Here is an 11784-nt window from a genome sequence, read left to right as displayed (position 1 = left end):
TTTAAGTGAAAAAAAGCACCATTTTGAAACATGTCAGCAACTTCTAGTAACTGATAGCTGGGATTGAAAACATTTTTACACAGCGGGGGTTTGTTGTCACACAGTGTTACAATTAAGTCTCAGGTATACAATGATAATGAAATAAAAACAATGTAAATACTATTCATCAAAATGATAACTGTTAATACAATATCAGGGGAAATAACTCACAATTATGATTTTTATGAAAAATATTTATATGCATTGCTGCATAATACAAGGATGGTTAGATGAAGGATCATTGATGGATGAATGTGTTGATATCAATCAATTATAGGCAGATATATAAACAACATCCATCTTTATTATATAGACAGAATTTTACCAAATAATTTGTGTTAAGACTAAATTTGCTAACATGTATTACAACAAACCCTCTGTTTGTTACAATGAACCCCACACCTAAAGGATAAGTTGTAACGTTTGCACTCCTTTCACTTTCGGTGTAATTGTATGATAACATTAGGTCCCACAAACAAACTTTAAATGTTCATTTGTAGCAGAGATGTGTGTCTTGATTGTTTAAAAAATCCAACTTAAATATTTTTTGAATGACTACTGTGACATAAGACGTTTGATTAATGCTAAGCTGTTTGCAAGAAGCTCGTTTATAGCACCATTGTTGAAAAAAGTCACATCAACTGGCCCAAAGAAAAATGGTGTGTAACATTTTGTGGTCTGATGAGAGTAAAATTGTTCTTTTGGGGTCAAGTGGGGTCACCTGAGAACTACAGGTGGATGAGGTTTAATCAAGGTTGGAAATAAAAACTGCAGGACTGCGGCACTTCAGGACCGGCGTTGCCTACCCCTGTTCTAACGCTAAAGATGAGCATACACTGTGCCATTTCAGCACAGTCGTGGCTAAAAGCCAACGTACACTCAACGAGTAAATCCCATGCGAAGTGAAGCCAAAGCTCACAAATTGTGTGCTCACACTATACCAGGGGTCTCCGACCCTGCTCCTGGTGAGCTTCCACCCTGCAGATTTTAGCCCCAACCCCAATGAAACATAGCTGAAGCAGCTAATCAAGGTGTTCAGGGTTGCTTGATGATTACAGACTGGTGTGTTGGAGGTGGGTTGAAACTGAAGTCTGCAGGACGGTAGCTGACCAGGAGCAGGTTTGTAGATACTTGCTCTATTCGGTCAGATCGCAGATCTGCAACTTGACTGCTCACACTTCACGTCTGAAACAAATCTGTGAGATACCCGAACTAAGAAGTGTGTGGCTGTTTGCCAGTTTCAGAATCAGCATCCATGCATTCCTGGGAAATGCGCCGTCTTTCTCATACAGTTTGTGCGGTTCCTTCAAACGATCGCAAAATATGTGACAAAAGCTGTTAATACAACCAGGTTTCACTGCATGTATGTTTCTGTAGTGTAGCGGTTATCACGTTCGCCTAACACGCGAAAGGTCCTCGGTTCGAAACCTGGCAGAAACAGCACGTGTCTTTTGATACGCTGCGAGTTAAATGCCTTTCTCGAGACACGTTACTCCTTGTGTCATGAAGCACTTTCAAAGTTACAGACCGTTCCGCCCGTCACATTCGCTTCACGCATGAAAGGTGGCCAGTTCGCAAGTGGGCGAAAAAGCATTGCCCCTTTGGGAAGTGTTGCACAGAGAGAAAATGTGTGGCCAAATACACAAAGAATCCAAAGAACAGGTTTCTGTGGTTATCACAAAAAGTCCTCGGTTCGACTGAAATAAACACTTTGTTAGAGATATGACAGGGTTTTGGTCATGTTGATTTAAGTACCTCAACAGTTACATCAGTTTGATGCATTATTTTAAACCTGATCGTCGGTTAGTTTTAGTTGAACGTAAGACAGGAAAGTGTACTGAGGTTTAGTCAACATTACCCAGCCAGTTGGCTGTGTAGATAAGCCAATGAAAACCTCTTGTTCCCTTTACATAAAGTCTTGAATGTCTCGTTTGTTTTTTGTCTGTTTCATGTTGAAATCCGTTGAAAACAATTTTGAAAAAGAACCCCAATCAAATAAAGGTCAATCCTTGATAATATCTCTAAACATGTCTAAGGCAATGGATTGCTCATGCACAGTTCTCTTCAGGCGTTTACCTTCCGTTAGGCCAAAATGAACACTTTCAAAAAGGTAACGTTTAATTAAATCAACAACGGAAACTATTTGATTCACACTACTACGTACTTGCTGGTAATTTAGGAATCGCACAATGCCCAACCGCAGGGGTTCCGACAAGGTTTCACGTGACGAGGTGGCCGAGTGGTTAAGGCGATGGACTGCTAATCCATTGTGCTCTGCACGCGTGGGTTCGAATCCCATCCTCGTCGTCTGTCTGTTGTTGTGAAGATGAACTGTCTTTAACATGCCACATTGTTACGTTGTTTCCCACACCTCTAGGAGTAGAGAAATCAGTGTGTTTTCTTTTCACCAGTTTTGAATTGCTTACTCGTTAGAGTCTCTGGCGGACACTTGAGTGTTTTCAGACTCTAAAGTCCATGCTTTGTGCCAACTGTCTAGAAAGTGGTAAAGACAGGGTTGAGTGGTTCCTTTGTTGATGTTTGATGAAAGAGGAACAAAACAGTAATCATAACAACTGAAAAACAATAACGGAATGGTTAAAAACATACGTTTTCTCTAGCACAATTTCTATAGGTCAGTGCTAAAGCGTTGAAACGCAAATAGGGCAGTCTAACGGTTCACTTGGACATTATCATGACAGCTTTAACTGTGGTGAAGTATAACACATGATGCTTTTTCAATTCTTCAGCCACGTGTCTTCTTTGAGGGGGTATAGCTCAGTGGTAGAGCATTTGACTGCAGATCAAGAGGTCCCCGGTTCAAATCCGGGTGCCCCCTTGGCTATACGCCTGTATGTCCGTCGTTTGGCGCGCTAATATTTCTGACTCAAAGTTCATCCTGGATCCTTTTAACATAGGGGTAGGCAAACGTCGGTCCTGGAGTGCAGCAGTCCTGCAGAGTTTAGCTCCAGCTCAAATCAAGCACACATGAACAGGCTAACCAAGGTCTAAAGGTCACCTGAGAACTACAGGTGGATGAGGTTTAATCAGGGTTGGAAGTAAAATCTCCAGGACTGCAGCACTTCTGGACCGGCGTTGCCGACCCCTATACTACGCTAAAGACGAGCATACACTGTGCCATTTCAGCACAGTCGTGGCTAAATGCCAACCTACACTTAACGAGTAAATCCCATGCGACGTGAAGCCAAAGCTCACGAATTGCATGCTCACACTCTACCAGGGGTCTCCGACCCTGCTCCTGGTGAGCTTCCGCCCTGCAGATTTTAGCTCCAACCCCAATGAAACATAGCTGAAGCAGCTTATCAAGGTTTTCAGGGTTGCTTGATAATTACAGAGAGGTGTGTTGGAGGTGTGTTGAAACTGAAGTCTGCAGGAAGGTAGCCGACCAGAAGCAGGTTTGGAGATACCTGCACAATTCGGTCAGATCGCAGAGCTGCGACTTGACTGCTCACACTTCACGTCTGAAACAAATCGGTGAGATATCCAAACTAAGAAGTGTGTGGCTGTTTGCCAGTTTCAGAATCAGCATCCATGCATTCCTGGGAAATGCGCCGCCTTTCTCATACAGTTTGTGCGGTTCCTTCAAGCGATCGCAAAATATGTGGCAAAATCCGTTTTATACAACCAAGTACTACAGCGTGTAGGTTTCTTTAGTGTAGTGGTTATCACGTTCGCCTCACACGCGAAAGGTCCTCGGTTCGAAACCGGGCAGAAACAGCGCGTTCCTTTTCATACGCTGCAAGTTAAAAGCCTCTCTTGAGACACGTTACTCCTTGTGTCATGAAGCACTTTTAAATTTTCACACAGTTCCGCCCGTCACATTCGCTACACGCGTGAAAGGTGGCCAGTTCGCAAGTGGGCGAAAAGCAGTGCCCTTTGGGGAGTGTTGCACAGAGAGAAAATGTGTGGCTAAATCTATCAAAATAACAAAAGAATCCACACGAACAGGTTTCTGTGGTGATGTGGTTATCACAAAAAGTCCTCGGTTCGACTGAAATAAACCCTTTGTTAGAGATATGACAGGGGTTTGGTCATGTTGATTTAAGCACCTCAACAGTTACATCAGTTTGATGCACGTTATTTTAAACCTGATCGTCGGTTAGTGTTAGTTGAACGTAAGACAGGAAAGTGTAGATAAGCCAATGAAAACCTCTTGTTCCCTTTACATAAAGTCTTGAATGTCTCGTTTGTTTTTTGTCTGTTTCATGTTGAAATCCGTTGAAAACAATTTTGAAAAAGAACCCCAATCAAATAAAGGTCAATCCTTGATAATATCTCTAAACATGTCTAAGGCGATGGATTGCTCATGCACAGTTCTCTTCAGGCGTTTACCTTCCGTTAGGCCAAAATGAACACTTTCAAAAAGGTAACTTTTAATTAAATCAACAACGGAAACTATTTGATTCACACTACTACGTACTTGCTGGTAATTTAGGAATCGCACAATGCCCAACCGCAGGGGTTCCGACAAAGTTTCACGTGACGAGGTGGCCGTACCCACCAGTGTCTGGACTGCCTCCGAGGTCCTAACATCCGAACGAGGTCTGAACCAGCTCCTAACCAGGTCCGAACACATTCCTAACGAGATCAAAGAATTTCAAACGAGGTCCTAACACAGGTCCGGACAGTGACGTAGTCGTTGTGACGCGGGAGGGGGCGTGGTTATCGCTTTAGCGTGGCGGCCATTTTTTCACTGCATCAACTCAAAACACGGGATAAAGGTTTGGAAAATTAATTAATACTCATTAAGCAACACTCATAAAACACAAATCAATAAACGATTTCATTTCCCGTCCCGTTAGCATGATATTCAAATTGTATTTCAACGTTCTTATTACGTGGCCGCTTATAATAACCATCATTAATAGATGGTAAGTTGATTGTTAATTAATCTTTAATTAACGTTAATTGTCATTTAACTGTTAGCAAACAGTCTTTTTACTGTAAACAAACAATGAAATTATAATTAATAATGTTTACTTATTATAAGTTGTGCTGTAAATTAACAGTTACAGTTATATTCGTCATATAATGTATAAGGTAACTTGTCGGGTAATGGTTAATAACAATGTGTGTAAATCTTTAAGAAACCATTTTTAAAACATCTTCAACATTACATAGGCGGACCAGATATTCCTAACACTTTGTTAAGGGTTACTAGTAGTTGGTTTGTAAAGTTATGTGGCTATAAACATTATCTGGGTGGTTATTATAAGGTCGCAACAGATTACTATAATACCTGGTTAAATAGTTAATAAATACTTTGTAAACCATCTATAAACATTATTTTACCAGAAGGAGGCAGAGGAACATACTTTTAAACATATATTTATTTGTTTATTTGCCATATAAACTGTTGATTTCTCGGGAAAAGCCATAAGATGTGTAATAGTTGTGGCAAGTTTCATCCCCTCCGGTAATGGAGCCTGGTTTTGTGTTTGAGCAGAGCGAACAGATGTGCCCAGATGTGTTAATTTATTATATAGTACCTTTTAAATAACGTATATAGTACCTTTTAAAACATACATTTTCAAATTGCTTCACAACAACTATAAAACAATCATGCAAACATACCTACCTACCTACATAACATACACACATACAAGTATAATTTCCTCTGCTCTGTTTGTCTGTCTACACACATAGTCTAGCTTGACCTTAACTTATTTTTTGTTTAATGTTTTCAGATGACTAAGACAGGAAAGCCAGATAGTTACTGGAGGGACATCTGCTTCAAATATGCTCGGGGCCAATACCACTTTTCAACTGGCAAACGGCCAGGGGCCAAGAAATGGAAAAAGGCCTTGGAGAGAATTGATGCTTGCCCCCTGCAGAGCCATTCTACTAAGGATCTGTTTGCAGGGCTCAAAATTAACTTTTTTATTTGGTAGCACTGGTGCTCCCAACTTTAAAGAGTTAGGAGCACCGGGAAAAATGTAGGCGCATCCATCCAAAAATTAAAAAGCACCACAACTACAATGTATATAGTAGATTTATTTTATTAAAAATAAAACACCACCACCAGGCTTTACACATCCTATGGCCAGCATTTAAAATTTGGTCTTCTATTTTATTTACAATTTTTTTTTTGCTGCATAGATTCCTAAATTAATACCCAAATGCTGTTGAAATAGTATGGCAATAATAATTTACCTATTACAGGTAAAATGATTAAGATTACAATAGAAAATCTAGCAAACACGTAAAACACTGATTAATTGGGACATTACAAAAGTGACCGTAATATAGAAGGCTAATATATATATTGTTATTGATAACTGCATTACCAGGATGCTATTACTACTAAATAGGCAATGTTTTAAAAAATACTATAAAATCATACCATCAGCATTGTCGTGTTCCACATCAACATGGACCACAAGGATGTTTGTCGGATGTCCATTCACCAGCGCATGCGCACATACACTATCAAACACTCTTTGACAGACAGGTCGGTGCCTCCATCAATAATGGACACAATTGTCATGACACTTCTTAAAATGTTTTGATTTTGCCACCAACGCCGTTTTACAGTATTTACAATAAACACAGTAAGTTACACCGACCCATTTTCATAGCGGAGATACTTGAAATCTTTAAGCCACTCTCTCCGAAAGGTTTAACGTCAAGTCTTATTTTCCGGTGGTGGAGTCGCATGTGAATCCGGATCGTCGTCATTAATTACAGTAGTAACATTGGCTGTAGTCGGCTCGTTCTCGTCATGCTCGGGGTTCCTCTTTCACGTTTCGCGCTTCACGTACCAACGTAGCACGGCAACAAGGAATGACTGACGCTCATATTAGCCAATCTGCGGTCTTTATTAAACGCAAGAACTTAATGGTGAAATTTGATTGGTTATGTAACGTTGGAGAGAACACTGAACCTGGGACAGCAGCACGCAGCATCACAATCTAAATCAAGTCGCACCACAACAAAATGGGCTGTCGCACAAATGCTCCCAAAAATATTTTAAGGTCGCAACATGTATTCAGCCATTTGAGGGACTCGCCAGTATGTATTCTTTCGCGAAAGGCGAAGCGAAAGTATTTCAAAGATGAAGGCGCAACATGTATTCAGCCATTTGAGGGACTCGCCAGTATGTATTCTGAATAGCAGATTCTACACTTACGAGAATACTTTGATTAGTAGGTGGAAGTAATGACACATGAATGAGCACATATTTTTGAAAGAACAAAGGGTTTTTTGCAAAGAATTAACATAATCTAGGAGTCTCTTTTCTGGTTTGTTTTGGATGAACTAGAGTGGTGGATACCGAAATTTTGACAATGCCAAATAAAAAACACCACAGAAACTGTATTTCGCTAAGTTACTTGTTTTGCAACATTAACGAAAAAGTGAAAAAGTCGATCTTCAAAATTTCTTTGTCAACCACTCTAGGTCATCCAAAACAAACCAGAAAAGAGACTCAAAGTGCTAAATACTGAAATTTTCCTTTAAGTCATGATAGTCATTGTAGCATCCCTTACGAAAATTAACCATGGTTTTATTGTGGTAAAAGTGTATTAAGTGTGTTTTTTTGGTGTATTGATTACTATCAGCAAAACCATGGTTTTACTACAGTAACCATGTTTTTTTTGTTTTAACTGTAGTAAAACCATGTTTAATTTTCGTAAGGGATGTGGATTTATTTATTGAACAATATATATATATCTGTACAATTCTGGAGAAAACTAGTAGTGTAGGATTCTTTATTAGTGTATGGCCCTCTTTTTGTACTCCTCCCCAGCCAGCAGATCTGTCATCAGGTGCTGGGTCCAGTGAGGCAGGAGTAGTTGAGACGGAGGCAGGGCGAGTCCAAGTCAGCATGGAGGTAGGGAGAGGAGGCATGGAGACATGTAGAGGAGACACAGAGGCAGGGTGAGTTCAAGACAAAACAGAGGCAGCAAGAGGAGACACAGAGGCAGGAGGAGTCGGAGACCACACAGAGGCAGGGAGAGGAGACACAGAGGCAGGAGGAGTCCAAGACCACACAGTGGCAGGGAGAGGAGACACAGAGGCAGGGGCATCAGTGGCAGGACAGAAAGTGCAGTGCTACAAGTGCAACCAGCTTGTGGAGGGAGACAAATTTGCAGAGCACCTGTCTGACCACCATGTGGAGGAGATGTGTGACACCTGTGGGGCCAAGGTGCAGGGTACTCTTGGTCTTTTGAATCACATCCAAACGGCTCACTATACAGCATTAATTGTGCCATCACCGCAAAAGCCACCCCCGAAAAACTACAAAAGCACTACCACCACAAAAGTTCTACCATCAAAGACAACGCCATCTCTGCTCCCTCCTTCAAGTAGCTCTGCCACACCACACCACACTGCAACTCCACCAACTTCAAAACCAACTTCAATCAATTGGAAAGGTTTTCTTCCTGAGCAGTTTCGAAGAGTAGTCCAGGAAGCAGATCAGGTGTGGATTTCCAAATGCCTATATGAGCCTACAGGCCAGCTGAAACAAAAAATCCAAGCCTGCTGGTTTCACCCCCCACTGAAGCCCAAACCATCTCCTCCTGAGCCTGGGTGGTGCTACCGGCAGAGGATGTTGATCTGGGCACCAATGAGGATGTGGGGAATTCTTTTAAAATGCCCAAAATGTTCCCGGAAAATGAACAGCTCCGGGATCTACAGAAAGATAAGGGAGGTAATTGATGTGGATAGCCGCTACTACCTAGTGGGAGGGGACTATCCACGTTGCAGCAAGTGCTCTCAGCCGGTCTGCCCATGGAGCCAGGATATGCTCTCCCAGGTGGATGTGGCACACAGGAGCATGTTCCCCGCTGTCCTCACAACACAGCTGGCTCTGGACAGGAAATGCATGACTTTCCTGAAGCCCAGGACCATTGGAAACAGTTCCTCCTACTTCCAGTCTGCAATAGAGGAAGCGCACAGCGAGGAGTGGGCTCGGCAGACCATCCGCTACCTCTCAGACTGTGAGCGTCATAGTAAGATGGCTACCTTCGTCCCCTCTGCAGCTGTATATCTTCCTCCACCACCCTTCAGGCCCCTTCCACTTGCTCAATGGTTTGAGACGGTCCATTCCAATGAAATCCTCAGCCATGTGGATGAAATGAAGGGAGTGATCACTTCTACCAGGGTCGGACTGGGAACAAAATTCGGCCCTGGCAATTTCCTTGTGGAACGGCCCACCACTGGACCGACGACACCCGCCCCCCACTCCACACACAAGCCCACCGATACCAAAATCGCCCCTCTAACCCAATGCTTTGATTTGATTTGCATTTATATTAATTTCACAGTATAGTTAAAATTCAACCACCTCAAACTCTCTTTGCCATGAACAAAGCTGACACTGTTTGTCGAAGCACCACAAAAACACTTGACTATTTTTGCACTGTTATATGAAGCAATACTTGTGTAGATGACCCCTTTTATCAAACTCTATTGAATACAATAATATGTAAAGTATATTAATGATAGACAGTGCAGGTCTATAGATTATAAATAGGTCTATAGATTATAAATGTGACCGGTGTTATAATGGTGTAGCTTTCTTCACTTTATATTAGATAGAGCAGAAGCAGTAAAAGTGCCTCTCTTTCTATTTCTCTCTTGCAGATTAAAAGATTACCATCTCTTATATCTAAAATGTTTGCTCAGAAAGCAAAGATGGTTAATTAATAATATTTATAAAAATATAAGAAAGAAGTGCATTGTGACTTTCAAAACAAGAGCCAGTTGTTATAGCCATAGAAACCAGTGCCCGGTTGCATGAAAGTCCTTAAGCTAAGAAATCCCTTAAATATAAGGTTAAGGGTACCCTTAATAAAAAATGGGTTGCAAGAAAAACCCTTAAGTGAACCTTAAGGCTGTCAATAAGTATTTACCCTTGAATGCTAAAGTATTACCTTAAGTCATGCTATGCGTTGCTACAAAGTCCTTAAGTCCCATTTTCCCTTAAAAACTTAAGGGACTAAAACAGGTCCCTTAACGTCACACACGATGGCTGATTTTATGTTTTTTTTTAAGAAAATGAAGCACAAACGCGCATTTCTAACAATCGAAATAATCCCTAGAGAAAAGTGATGCGCATTTATCAGAAGAATGGCGGTTTGATCGTCCGTCAAAATAAAGTGTTTCCAGTTTGAATTACTTTGAGTATTCATGCATGCGGCACTTTACAGTCTGTTATTTGCGATGTTTCATTGTACACAAATTCGCCGCCTGTTGAGCTGCGTGCATTGATTTGTTTACGCTGTGAGATTTTGTAACCGTAGCAACTGCTTCTCTGCTGCCGTGTTTTGGCAGAGACTATCGTAAAATACTTAGTATCAACACTTAGGTAAGGGTGACAGTTAAGACCTTTGTTGCAACGCTCTTAAATAAATCCCTTACCTCAGGGATTTTTTCTCCCTCAGGGAAACCCTCACTTAAGGAGTTTCATGCAACCGGGCACAGAGCTTTAACGCATTAGCGCCGACTGGTCGATCAGACCCAGGACCCGAAGTAGCATAATTAAACTGGGACCGACCCAGACCCAACTGCCCCTTTAAAACATAGACCCGGAACTGTATGGGTCCTCCGTGAAGACCTCTAATGCATACAACTCCGCTCAAGTTCAGAAACATGGACACAACGTGACACTGAGCTTGCCTCGGCTCACAGCCAATTCATAGAGAAACAGAGAGCACGCGAACACATACCGAACTCGTTGGAAGAGACACGTGCTCGCACTCAAATGTCATTATCAAATAGTGTCATTATCACGGAAGAACAAAAAAAAAGTTATGACAGATATATTTGGGCGGTTGTTAATATACCTGGGCGACTTTTTCTCGCGGATCTTCTCCGCTCCCCCTTTCTTCTTTTTGGAGCCTCTGTTGTCCATAATGATTTTTCTTAAGTGCAAGGCTAAATGATGCGCTATCATCACTGTATATTTCCACATAAACCCAGCGGGTGCTTGGACAAATCCATTTGAGGGGTGGGGCATGGGTGCGCGATCGTAACACACACTGAACCTGTCATGAAGAAGCCGAAAATATTTTCCTATCACCCGCCCCCAAAGCCAAATGCAACTGCATTTATACATGACGGGCCGAAAATAAATAACTTAAACATTTTGGCATGAAAAAAAAATAAATCTCGGAGGCCACCGGCCCACATGTCGAGCGGCCCACCGGGCATTTGCCCGGTTGTACAGATTACCAGTCCGAGCCTGACTTCTACCTATGGTAGAATTCTTAAAATGGATTCAACAAAGAAGGTTAGGGTTTCAACAGTAAAAAAGTATATAAAATAAAATATGTATAATTACAACAAAACAGGAAATTGGTTTACTTCTTAGTGCTTGTGTTTGTTTTACAGATCACCAAAAAGCTGGCTGGCGAGATCGGGGACAGTGCTGCATGGTTGACAAACATCGGCAACGAGTTTGGCCAGGTGTTGAACTCTGTTCTGACGACGGGTGAAGGTGCAGGGTTGGAAGAGTTGTGCCAAGGCATCGTCACTCGGTACAAGAATGCGGGCCAAGCTGAACCTGAGGTCATCTATGTTGACCGGGATTGCTGCAGCCAGTCAGGTGGGTGAAAATTTCTCCCTCTCTCTCTCTCTCTCTCTCTCTCTCTCTCTCTCTCTCTCTCTCTCTCTCTCTCTCTCTCTCTCTCTCTCTCTCTCTCTCTCTCTCTCTCTCTCTCTTTCTCTCTCTCTCGCACGCACACACACACACACACACACACACACACACACACACACACA

At 41.9% G+C, this 11784-nt stretch overlaps 4 non-coding genes across 4 annotated transcripts; all 4 read left to right on the top strand.

The window, feature by feature from the left end:
• The first annotated feature begins 1406 nt into the window (after positions 1 to 1406).
• trnav-aac (transfer RNA valine (anticodon AAC)) lies at positions 1407 to 1479 on the top strand. Its single transcript has one exon. It is a non-coding gene; the product is annotated as a tRNA-Val (tRNA).
• Positions 1480 to 2264: 785 nt separating this feature from the next.
• On the top strand, positions 2265 to 2346 carry trnas-gcu (transfer RNA serine (anticodon GCU)). Its single transcript has one exon. It is a non-coding gene; the product is annotated as a tRNA-Ser (tRNA).
• Positions 2347 to 2803: 457 nt separating this feature from the next.
• Positions 2804 to 2875, top strand: trnac-gca (transfer RNA cysteine (anticodon GCA)). Its single transcript has one exon. It is a non-coding gene; the product is annotated as a tRNA-Cys (tRNA).
• Positions 2876 to 3701: 826 nt separating this feature from the next.
• Positions 3702 to 3774, top strand: trnav-cac (transfer RNA valine (anticodon CAC)). Its single transcript has one exon. It is a non-coding gene; the product is annotated as a tRNA-Val (tRNA).
• Positions 3775 to 11784: the final 8010 nt, after the last annotated feature.

This window comes from Paramisgurnus dabryanus, chromosome 14 (assembly GCF_030506205.2).
Source record: "Paramisgurnus dabryanus chromosome 14, PD_genome_1.1, whole genome shotgun sequence".
NCBI lineage: Eukaryota > Metazoa > Chordata > Actinopteri > Cypriniformes > Cobitidae > Paramisgurnus > Paramisgurnus dabryanus.
Note: the sequence above shows the minus strand (reverse complement) of the source record. Positions and strands in the feature narration are given on the sequence as shown.